General features: G+C 34.5%; 1 non-coding gene across 1 annotated transcript; it reads left to right on the top strand.

Annotated features, from left to right (window-relative positions):
• Positions 1–12303: 12303 nt before the first annotated feature.
• LOC128039353 (small nucleolar RNA R71) lies at positions 12304–12410 on the top strand. Its single transcript, XR_008193857.1, has one exon. It is a non-coding gene; the product is annotated as a small nucleolar RNA R71 (small nucleolar RNA).
• The last annotated feature ends 694 nt before the right edge of the window (positions 12411–13104 follow it).

The following is a 13104-nucleotide window of genomic DNA, read 5'->3' as shown; positions in this document are numbered from 1 at the left end:
AGCATTTTTGCTAGGCGGGAAATACTTAACCAAGAATCTCTCTGCTAATTCTTGCCATGTAGATATGAAACTTAGTGGCAATGGATTGAGCCATGCTCGATCTCTATCATCGAAAATGAGGATAGGATTTCATATAATATCGGCTTCATTACCTTGGTCCTGATTCTAATTTCCAAGGTCCATCCCGACTTGTCTTTGAGCTGTTCGTTCACGTCTTCTTTGTCTAAAAGTTCACTCAATATCAGGGTTTACAGGGAGTAAATCGACAATTCGATTTATGCTCATAAACACCTGAGAAGACAATCACGAAATTGGGTTGACTTTGACCCCAATTTGGACGGTTTTAACTCTTCAAGTACTTTGTATAATTAAACCAAAAAATGGTTTATGACATCCATGTGCAGCTGAAAATTGGGTTGACTTTGTCCCCAATTTGGACGGTTTTACAATTAGAAGAAAACTCTCAGACCTGTCCAAAAATAGTAGATAGTTTAGAGGACCAAATAATATAATTTAACCACTTCAATTAATCAATTTACGTAATTAATTAAAACATAATTTTATTAATAAAATAATAAAAATGAATTATTAAACATAAATTTACATTTTATTATTTAATTTAATCATGCATGGCCCACATTATAGCTGTAACGCTGGGGTTTGTGCAAGTGTACACAGTCGTTATCAAGTAATAAGTAAGTATCGAGTTATCGTCTCCACAGAGATTGTATTTGTGCTAAGTCACTTAATTTGTAAAATTATATTAACAATTTGAAAAAATAAAAACAAAATATAGATGAGAAGTGGTATAAACTAGATGCAATGATCCCTAATGTAAATTATCCTAATATGCATACAATATTAATGAAATAGATTTTAGTAAAATTAAAGAAAATTTGCAACAAATATAACATAAATAAAATAGGGCAATTACTTTAATTAAAGTTAATTTATTATCATCATCCTTAATAATATTCGGAAAAACATTTCATGGCAACTCGATCTTTCATGAGTTTTGGAAACCAAATTAGGTCCTTTCGAAATCCTTTACTTAGTAAATATGCATTTTACTGATCCTTATTTACTAAGGGTTTCTTAGCATTCGTGTGAGGTAACAGGGACGTGTTAGGTTTGAAACAATTTAATCACACAAATCTAAAAACTATGCAGATAACAGAGTCTGGTTAGGGTTGTTATGCAACCTACAATTTAATCGGGTTAGTATCTAAATTGAGCATGCAGATTTCAATTATGCGTCCATTAGCCGTTGTCTGGTTAGGATCGCTCAGCTAATTCATGTGCATTTTAATCACGTATGAACAAATACAGACTTGATTTTAATTGAAAACATGATCGATTGAGGCACAAACATTATAAGCATGAATCAAATAAATATTATTTAATCAAAATAATCATCCTAGCTTAAATAAAATTAAACTATCATTGTTGTAAAAAAGAACCAAGAACACATAGCAAACATATTTAAATTAAATTTAAAGAAAAGAAAGATTAAACCTAATTCAGAGTGGCTGTCACTAAAGACTCTGACTGACAACGCTCCTTCGTTTCTTTGCGTTGCCCCTTTGCTGATGGCTCTCCAAAGTGGCCGACCAAGGGTTCTTTAAGAGGCTTAATTGATAAAATCCTTATGCAATGATGATGAAGGGGAAAGATAGCTAAAAGAGTTGAGAGAATGATGAATGAGTGAGAGATGATGGGATGAGGGATAATTCAAAAAGTGAGAAATGAGCTCTTGTTTATAGGTGAGGCAAGGGAACTAGTTTGCTAAAAATAGGAGTGTCCATCCTTTGAAACTTCCTCCAAGTGTGGCCGGCCATGAATTGAGGAAAGGTGGTTGATTTTCCTTGAGTTTTGGTCAATTTGAGTGCCACAACAACTCAGGACTAAGACTCGGTCATCAGCAAATCTTTGGGAAAATCTCCGATTTCTTTAACTCTTCAAGGACTTTGTATAATTAAACCAAAAAATGGTTTATGAAATCCATGTGCAGCTAAAAATTGGGTTGACTTCGTCCCCAATTTGGACGGTTTTACAATTAGAAGAAAACTCTCAGACCTGTCCAAAAATAGTAGATAGTTTAGAGGACCAAATAATATAATTTAACCACTTCAATTAATCAATTTACGTAATTAATTAAAACCTAATTTTATTAATAAAATATTAAAAATGAATTATTAAATATAAATTTATATTTTATTATTTAATTTAATCATGCATGGCCCACATTATAGCTGTAACGCTGGGGTTTGTGCAAGTATACACAGTCGTTATCAAGTAATAAGTAAGTATCGACTTATCGTATCCACAGAGATTGTATTTGTGCTAAGTCACTTAATTTGTAAAATTATATTAACAATTTGAAAAAATAAAAACAAAATATAGATGAGAAGTGGTATAAACTAGATGCAATGATCCCTAATGTAAATTACCCTAATATGCATACTATATTAATGAAATAGATTTTAGTAAAATTAAAGACAATTTGCAACAAATATAACATAAATAAAATAGGGAAATTACTTTAATTAAAGTTAATTTATTATCATCATGCTTAATAATATTCGAAAAAACATTTCATGGCAACTCGATCTTTCATGAGTTTTGGAAACCAAATTAGGTCCTTTCGGAATCCTTTACTTAGTAAATATGCATTTTACTAATCCTTATTTACTAAGGGTTTCTTAGCATTCGTGTGAGGTAACAGGGACGTGTTAGGTTTAAAACAATTTAATCACAGAAATCTAAAAACTATGCAGATAACAGAGTCTGGTTAGGGTTGTTATGCAACCTACAATTTAATCAGGTTAGGATCTAAATTGAGCATGCACATTTCAATTATGCGTCCATTAGCCGTCGTCAGGTTAGGATCGCTCAGCTAATTCAGGTGCATTTCAATCACGTATGAATGAAATACAGACTTGATTTTAATTGAAAACATTATCGATTGAGGCACAAACATTATAAACATGAATCACATAAATATTATTTAATCAAAATAATTATCCTAGCTTAAATGAAATTTAAGCTATCATTTTTGTAAACAAGAACATAGAACTCATATCAAACATCTTTAAATTATATTAAAGAAAAGATAGATTAAACCTAATTCAGAGTGGCTGTCACCTAAGACTCTAACTGACGAGGCTCCTTCATTTCTTTGCGTTACTCCTTTGCCAATGGTTCTCCAAGGTGGCCGACTAAGTGCTCTTTAAGAGGCTAATTTGCTAAAATCCTTATGCAATGATGATGATAGGTGTGAGAGCTAAGAGAGTTGAGAGAGAGGATGAGAGATGAAAGGGATGAGGGATGAGGGATGATTGAAAAATTGAGAAATGAGCTGTTATTTATAGGTGAAGCAAGGGAGCTAGTTTGCTAAAATTAGGAGTGTCCATCCTTTGAAACCTCCTCCAAGAGTGGTCGGCCATGAATTGAGGAAATGTGGCTGATTTTTCCTTGATTTTTGGTCAATTTGAATGCCACAACAACTCAGGACTAAGACTCGGCCATTAGCAAATCTTCAGGTAAATCTCTGATTTCTTTAACTCTTCAAGGGACTTATGTAATTAAACCAAAAATTGGTTTATAATCAGCCATGTGCAGCTGAAAATTGGATTGACTTGGTCCCCACTTTGGACAGTTTTGCAATTAGAAGAAAACTCTCAGACCTGTCAAAAATAGCAGATAGTTTAGAGGACCAAATCAATTTACTTGATTAATTAAACCCAATTTTATTAATGAAATATTTAAAATGAATTATTAAAATATAAAATTATATTTTATTATTTAATTTAATCATGCATGGCCCACTTCATAGCTTAAAAATATAATATGCTTAAATTAATATAAGATAAGCTATTTTATGCATGAAAACTATATAATAAAACATAAAATCACATTTTAATAATTTCTATGTCCTAATTTCATATTTTCACATATTTCATTAATTTATTAAACAATTACTTGGTTTTAACAACAATTTTAAGTAAAAAGGTGATGAATTGTATAGGAAAAATCTTATATATTTTTTCGTTCACACACCCCCAAACTTAAATCATTGCTCGTCCCGAGTAATGTTCATGCACAGCACAAGGTCTAACTAAGGCAAATTTTGCTGAGAGTGTAAGTGGCATCAATCTTCGTCTCATAATCATGTATCAACAATTTCATGCTAATAGATCTTCTTTATTTACAAGTAACTCATATACAAACATTTTGAAAATTTTATTCTAAGTTTCAAGATATGCCAACATGAATCATAGTTTGCATGTATGACACAAGCATAGATAATATTCTTCATTCAACACAATTTCTCATCAATTAAGCAAACAATCATAAGGCTTATTTATGATCTTCATATGTTGAACTTAATACTTCCTCTCCACTAATGTAGGTGACATAATCATCAAATTAATATGTCTTTTATAAGGTTGTAATGAGGCTTGGTTTAAAGGTAGGGATTTTAAGAGATGGGACATTTCGGTTTCAAAAATCCTAACCTTTAACTTGTCCTGGATTTCTCAAAATTCAACCTTTTTCTTCAAGTGAACCTTTGGAACACCCCCAAACTTATTTTGAACTCAAGCTCATATATTTTTCCTTTTTGAAGACTAGGCAAACTTTTCTTCGCTCTTTCTTTGTCTTTGTGATTTTTTTTTAACATTAGCACATACATCTTTATAAAAATTTCCTCAAATGTTGATTCCCAAGACACTTAAGTTAAGATAGGTGCACAAAATTAGGATAATTTTAAAAAAAATGGTAATCGGCTTATAATGTAGGTTCATTTCAAAAACAAGCCTTAAAGCTCAAAATTGTAGTTTCAAGGGTCTAATACCATAAACTGGGCTTGAAAAGGCTCAAACAGTCCCAAAAAATAGTGCCTCAAGAAAGTTACTAAGTCAATTCTAAAGATATAAACCTTCATGCATGTCTGATCTCAAGAGAAACTAAGTTTTCATGGCAAACATTACCTAAGACTAAGATCATAAAAACATTCCATTCTTCATGATACCATACAATCACTCAGATAAAATTGTCATTCATTCTTGCATACAAGCTATCTTATTAAAAATAATTTCTCTAAACATCCATTTATTAAAACATACTTATGAAAGAAATGATTGAAACATACTTGAAATTTTTAAAATTTGAGCAATTTATTTGTCTTACCCCCTTTAAAAAGAAGCAATGTTCTCATTGCAAGAACAAAGTAATGAATGAAAACTGAACACCAGGTAATGTTGTAAAGAAAGAGAGGTGAGTCATTAAGACTGCTTAAATATCAAGTCTTTCCGAATAACTCAATCCTAGACATGTTCATTCTCATTGCCACATCACTTAGTCTTTTTCTTTCTAAAGAAGTATTTATTCATGATTGCTATGTTTTATTTTGCAGAGATTAAATCCTAATTACTAAAGAAATAAATTCCTAAAGACCTAAAAAACAATTAAATAAATAACAAGACAAGAATCCCCCTTTTATTTTTCTAACTTATTCCCTTTGTCTTCTTTAGCTTCATCTTTGCTTGCATCATCAGTCTCTTCCGTCCATGTCTCAAAGATAGCATCTGGGAACTTAGGAAAAAAAGTATTAGATATATTCTTAGGAGTACTTTGAATTAAACCATCTCTAATTTTTGCATATTTCCAATAAATTTGTTGTTTATTGTGCATGAACTTGCACATATCCATCAAAATTGACAACTTTGATTTTCTTGAAGTACTTGCAGAAGTCGGCATGGGAGTTGTATATTTAGGTTCAACACTTAGCTTGACTGGTTCTTCTTCTGGCTCAACCCTAGGTTCAGGGTTTTTAGCTCCTTCAGCTGGTTAAGGACTATTTGGTTCCTTATCAGATTCTTATTCTTCAGCGTCTGTAACTGAATCAGCTTCAATTTTAGTTTTATTTGTTGACTCTTCGGTTTCTGGCTCAGTTGGTTCCTCTTGCTCGCCTTGGTTCAGCTCATGCAGTCTCTCAACTAACCTTTCAAGATCATGACTTGTGATGCACCCTTGGACATACTGCCCCTTCAGTTTTGCTTGTGTTTTAACACGGACCCTTAAGCAAAGTGAAGTTATTAATGATGGGAAATAAGCACTTCCTGCCTTCTTTTTAGCACAATCGTGAATTTCTTTGAGGATAATTTTCCCAACATTAATGGACTTTTCTATCAAAACTGCATATAACAAGAGCATTTGTTCCATCGAGATGGTGGAACTATATGAGATAGGCATAAAACTGTAGCGAACAAAATAAAACCATACATTTTCTACTGGTTTTAAATATTCTCTTCGACAAGAATGGCTCTTATACTTTCTTATAATCCATTGGGATCCCGGATTTGTTACAACATCAAACACTTGTTGAAGAAAATCCCAATTGATATTGTTCATCATAGGGTAATACACATCTTCCTCAACATCAGGTAAATTAAAAAAATTATTGATGGACTTAGAAGTAATAGATACCTTTTTCTTTCGAACAATGACTTCAGTAGCATCTTGTGTAGTCAAATAGCATAGAATTCTCGAACTAGTTCATCATCGGGAAGTGAACGAGCATCACAGAATTGTTCCCACTTGAGAGCATTAATTATCTTTCTAATTGGCACAGGGACAACCATCACATCATTGCTTTTCAGGTTAAAACCTTTTTTCGGCATCATAGGTTGATGCTTGAAGATTGAATCAAATCGCTCTTTCACTTCTTTATCAATCAAAATCAAGTTTTCCGAAGTAGTTTTTGACGATCTAATTCTTTTTCGAGACATGGTATTTTCCCAAAAATTTGGCAAAGTTTCTGCTTGCAGAGGCAAAAGAGAAATCGGCAAAAGAGGGTGGATCTTGTTTTGGCAAACCTTGCGACAGCGAAAGATTTGTGGCAGCAACAGTAATGTGCTGCAGAAATGGTGGTATGCGGCGGTAATAACGATTGCGTGCGGCAACGACGTGGATGCTTCGGCAATTCTCTTGTGGTGGCACTAGGTAGTTTCGACCAAAGAAAAGAAAAAAGTTAGAGATTCCTTTCGGGATTTGAGGCTAGCGGCACAAAAAGAGAGATTTTAAGGAATTTTAGGGTGTAAGCAAATTACTTTGAGGGATATGAAAATTTAGTAGAATGGAGAGTTGTTTATATAGGGAAAAATTAGGGCAACATGTAGCAAAAATTTAGCTAAATTAAAGTTACTTGGGCGGCAAGTAATGGGTGTGACGGCAAGGGTTAAATTTTTCCCTCCTTTTTGCTAACTTGGGCCTCAAACTTAAACTGTATCTTAAAAGAAAACGGATTAGTATTTGGGCCAAACTTGACCCCCTTTATTAACAATAACATTTAAAATTAAACAAAATAAATTAAACTAGAAAAAAAACATTTTAAAACTTAATTAGAAGATTTCTTCTCAACAAATTACATTAAATTAATTCCCAAGAAAGGTTGGAGGGGTCACACCGGTCCCGCTTAAGTTCCAATCTCCTTAGACATGATTAATTAAATGTACTTAATTTAAGAAAATAAATTCTAATTATTTATTTACTTACAAAACGAGTTTATGAAAAATCAAGGGTGTGTTAATTTGAACGAAGATTCAACTTGCTTAACTTCACCATCCTAGTAGTGTTTGAGACGTTGACCATTAAATTTAAACGTACATCTGTAATTGTCGTACAATTCAATAGCTCTATAAGGATAAACTCAGTGGATGGTATAAGGTCCTTTCCATCGGGATTTCAGCTTTCAAGGAAATAACTTCAGCCTTGAATTAAACAACAACACCTTTTGACATTCTGTAAACTCGCGAGGTTGTATATGACTATCATGTCATCTCTTTGATCTTTCTTTAAACAAGCTCAGCTCTTCCAACTCATCAAGTTGTAAAATCCTTCTCTCACCGGCTTGCTTAAGATCAAAATTTAACTGCTTCAAAACCCAGTGAGCTTTATTCTCTAATTCTAATGGTAAATGACATGCCTTTCCAAAGACTAATCGATAAGGATTCATTCCTAATGGAGTCTTGAATGATGTTCGGTAGGCCCATAATGCATCATCGAGCCTTCGAGACCAATCTTCTCTGTTAGGGCGTACTACCTTTTCAAGGATACCTTTGATTTCACGGTTCACTTTTTCATCTTGTCCATTAGACTGGGGTGATAGGCAGTAGCAATCTTGTGCTTCACATCATATTTGTCAAGCAACCACTTAAGCCAATTGTTCACAAAGTGAGAAGCTTCATCACTAATAATAGCTCTTGGTGTCCCAAATCGTGTAAACAGATGCTTATGTAGGAATCGCATGACTACCTTACCATCATTTGTGGGGTATGCTTCAGCTTCAACTCTCTTGGATACATAGTCCACAGCAACTAAGATGTATTTGTTCCCATATGAAGAAGGAAATGGGCCTAAGAAGTCAATTCTCCATACGTCAAAAAATTCAGTCTCCGAAATGTTTGTCAAGGGCATCTCATTCCTCATTGATATGTTTCTGATTCTTTGGCACTTATCACAGTTCTTCACATCAGCGTAAGCATCTTTAAATAGTGTAGGTCAAAAGAAACCTGCTTGCAAAATCTTTGCTGCAGTACGTGAACCACCAAAGTGTCCCCCACTTGGAGATGAATGGCAATGATATGAGATCTCAGCAATCTCACTTTCAGCTACACACTTTTGAATTTTATTATCTGCATACTGTTTAAACAAAAACAGATCCTCCCAAAAATAATACCGACTATCATGAAGGAATTTCTTCCTTTGTTGGTATGTCATTTCTCGAGGAATTATTCCACATGCAAGATAATTGGAAAAATCAGCAAACCAAGGTATTTCATGAATTTGACTTACCTCAAATAAGTGCTCATCTGGGAAATTCTCGTTGATAGGCACACCAGACTGGGTTACCTTATCTTGCTCCAACATCGACAGATGATCAGCTACTTCATTTTTGACACTTTTTCTGTCTTGGATTTCAAGTTCAAATTCTTGGAGTAAAAGTATCCAACGAATTAGCCTTAGTTTTGCATCTTTCTTCGTGAGCAAGTATTTAATGGTCGCATTGTTAGTAAATACTATAACTTTGGTACCTATAAGATATGAACGAAATTTGTCAAAAGCAAAAACTATAGCAAATAGTTCCTTTTCAGTTACCGTATAATTGAGTTGGACTCCCGTCAAGGTTCTACTTGCATAGTAAATGGGGTGGAATACTTTATTTCTTCTTTGACTCATCACAGCTCCAATAGCATAATCACTTGCATCGCACATCAACTCAAAATGTGAGTTCTAATCAGGTGTAACGATTATTGGGGCTATAATTAACTGATTCTGTAGATCTTCAAAATCTTCCAAACATGTTTTGTTGAAATCGAACACTATATCTTTCTCTAACAACAAACACAACGGTTTAGAAATTTTGAGAAATCTTTGATAAACCTTCGATAAAAACCGGCATGCCCTATGAAACTTCTGATTCCTTTCACATTAATTGGGGCTAGCAATCTTTCAATTATGTCCACCTTTTGTTTGTCGACTTCAATTTCTTTCTTTGAGATCTTATGACCTAAGACAATTCCTTCATTGACCATAAAATGGCATTTTTCCCAATTAAGGACAAGATTCGTCTCTTTGCATCTTTTCAGTACCATAGCCAAATTACTCAAACAAATATCATAAGTGTTACCAAAAACAGAAAAATCATCCATGAAAACCTCGACGAAATTTTCGACCATATCAGTAAATATTGCCATCATTCATCGTTGAAAAGTAGCAGGTGCATTGCATAAACCAAAAGGCATTCGCCTAAAAGAAAACATACTGTATGGACAAGTAAAGGTTGTTTTATGTTGGTCTTCTTGGGCTACAAATATTTGGTCATATCCCGAATAGCCATCTAAAAAACAATAAAATTCATTACCTGCCAGTCGATCTAACATCTTGTCCATAAAAGGCAACGAAAAATGGTCCTTCCGAGTGGCTTTGTTTAGATTTTTGTAATCAATACAGATTCTCCAACCGGTAACAGTTCCTGTTGGAATTAACTCGTTACGCTCATTTTCAACAATCGTGATTCCACCTTTCTTCGGCACAGACTGCACTGGACTTACCTCCGAACTATCTGAAATAGGATAGATGATTCCTACATCTAACCATTTGATCACTTCCTTTCTCACAACTTCTTTCATAATAGGATTGAGCCTTCTTTGCCCATCAATTTGAGCTCTTTCACCTTATTCTAAAATGATTTTATGCATGAAAAAAGAAGGGCTTATACCTCGAATATCAGCTATGGTCCAACCAATTACTTTCTTAAATTTCTTTAGAATAGCAATTAATCGCTCCTCTTCATCTTTTGACAGTTCCGCTAAAATAATCACAAGTAAAGTAGAGCAATCACCTAAATACACATATTTCAAATGGAAAATAAGTACCTTTAGTTCGAGTTTAGGTGGTTTTTCGATTGAAAACTTGGGTTGCACAAATTCTCTGACTTCCAACTCCAACAGTTCAAACCATGTGGATTGAATATAATTTTTCGGATTGGCTTTCATCAAAACCATGTTTTCTTCACCTTCTTCATCCTCTAAAGGGTCAAGATCTAAAGCTTTCTCCAACAGATCTTCCTCAAAATTGCTTTCCAAAGAAACCAAGGATTTTATCTCTTCCATAATTGAACACTCCTCTTCAAAATTGGGAAATTTCATTGCTGTAAGAATGTTAAAGGTTACCTGATCGTCTTGAACTTGCATGGTGAGTTCACCTTTCTGCACACCAATTAACGTTCTTCCTGTGGCTAGGAATGGTCTCCCAAGGATAATTGGCACTTCCTTATCTACTTCACAATCTAAAATAGTGAAATCAGCAGGAAAAATAAATTTATCGACTCTTACCAAAACATCTTCGATCTTTCTTTAGGGATATGCTAAGGATCGATCCGCTAGCTGAAGAGTCACAGTTGTTGGTCTTACTTCACATATCCCTAACATCTTGAAAATAGACTTAGGCATTAAGTTAATACTCACTCCTAAGTCACACAAAGCTTTACCACAGTAAGATTCACCAATGTTACAGGGTATAGTAAAGCTTTCTGGGTCTTTCAATTTTGGTGGCAATTGATAATCGTTTCTTATTGGACAGTATATCCTTCGTAAACTTCACATAATTTGGCATTTGTTCTAAAGCCTCCACCAACGGAATATTGATGTGTAACTACTTCAGAACATCCAAAAACTTCTTGAATTGCACCTCATGTTTCTACTTGTGTTACTGCAATCTTTACGGATATGGAGGTGATGGAGCTTTCGGTTGAACCGGACAACTTTTCTGAGTAGGTAAATCTGCATCCAAAGAAGATATTAAAATATTTGAATTCACTAGGTCAGAGTTTACCTTGTCAGACTTTGTAGATTCTGATTCCTTTGGTGTAAGAACTTCAACATCTGGTTGACTCTTCTCAACGGGCTTATCTTCGACATCAATCAATCAGGGTTCTAGAATTTTACCACTTCGCAATGCCACTGCCTTGATATGTTCTTTACCCAAATTTCTTAGATTCTCAGTATCGCTTGGCAAGGTTCCTTGTGGTCTATTACGTAACTTCGTAGCTAACTGAGCCATTTTATTTTACAAATTTTTCAATGTTGCTGCTTGGCTCCTGATCAAAGCGTCATTATTTGCCATGTACGCTTTCAACAAGTTTTCCAAACTGTTTGATGCATCAGCTTGAGGTGGTTTTGGAGCTTGCTGATTAAACCCTTGAGATTGCTTGGGTTTCTGCTGCAATAAGTTGTTTCTCGATCCATTTCCTTGGTTGCTTCAAGAAAAGTTAGGATGATTACACCATGAAGGATTGTAGAAGTTGGACTGGGGTCCTTGTCCACTCCTATTTTGATATTGGTTCCCTACATAGTACACTAACTTGGACTTTGATGGACAATTCTCAAAAGAATGACCTTCCCCATAGTACATACAGAAAACTACTTCAAACGGACTTGGTGGCTGAGCTGTAAAATTATTAGTAATATTAGCGGTTAACTGTTTAACATAGAGGAAATAGATGATACCTGAGTCGATAACACAGTGGGAGAGTCAACTTCATGAACTCCGGCTATTCGTCTTCCAGAAGCTGTTCAATTTGTTGGCCATTGATAGTTATTACTCGTGATCCTCTCGATAATCTCATAAGCCTCTTTATAAGACTTAGCCAAAATTGCACCATTCGTGGAAGCGTCTACCATCAATCTTGTATGTGCATTGAGACCATTATAGAATGTCTCCAACTAGATACAGTGAGGAATCCCATGATGATGACACTTACGAAGTAACTCCTTGAATCGCTCCCAAGCCTCAAACAAAGACTCGTCATCCAATTGTTGGAAAGTTGTGATCACGTTCCTCAACCTAGCATTTTTGCTTGGTGGGAAATACTTAACCAAAAATCTCTCTTCTAATTCTTTCCATGTAGATATGAAACTCAGTGGCAATGAATTGAGCCATGGTCGTGCTCGATCTCGCAATGAGTACGGAAACAACTTCAACTTCAATGCATCTTCAGTCACAACGACTATCTTGAATGAATCACTCACCTCCATAAACAATCAAAGGTGGAGATGTGGATTTTCCGTGGGCATGCCACTAAATTGGCCCACCGTTTGTATCATTTGAAACATCACTGGTTTCAATTCAAACTGGGTTACCTCAATATCTGGCCTTCTAATTCCTGGGTTTAACTCTCTAAAAAGTGGCACAGCATATTGTCTGATGCATCGATCCCCATCAGCAATGAGGATGGGATTTCGTACATAATTGGCCTCATTCCCTATGTCTTGATTCTGATTTCCAAGGTCCATCTCAACTTGTCTTTGAGCTGTTCATTCACGTCTTCTTTGTCTAAAAGTTCACTCAATTTCAGGGTCTACATGGAGTAAATCGATAATTCAATCTATGCTCATAAACACCTGAACTGAAAATCACAAAAATTAAAAAGAATAAGATAGTAATATTAGAAATAAATCAAATTGAAAATAAATAATTTCACGAAAAAAATGGCTATGGCAATAGTTGACAATCCCCAACAACGGGGCCAAAAACTTGTAA

The sequence above is a fragment of the Gossypium raimondii genome, chromosome 2 (genome assembly GCF_025698545.1).
Source record: "Gossypium raimondii isolate GPD5lz chromosome 2, ASM2569854v1, whole genome shotgun sequence".
Classification (NCBI taxonomy): Eukaryota; Viridiplantae; Streptophyta; class Magnoliopsida; order Malvales; family Malvaceae; genus Gossypium; species Gossypium raimondii.
The sequence above is the reverse complement of the archived record's forward strand: the minus strand, read 5'-3'. Positions and strand labels throughout refer to the sequence as shown.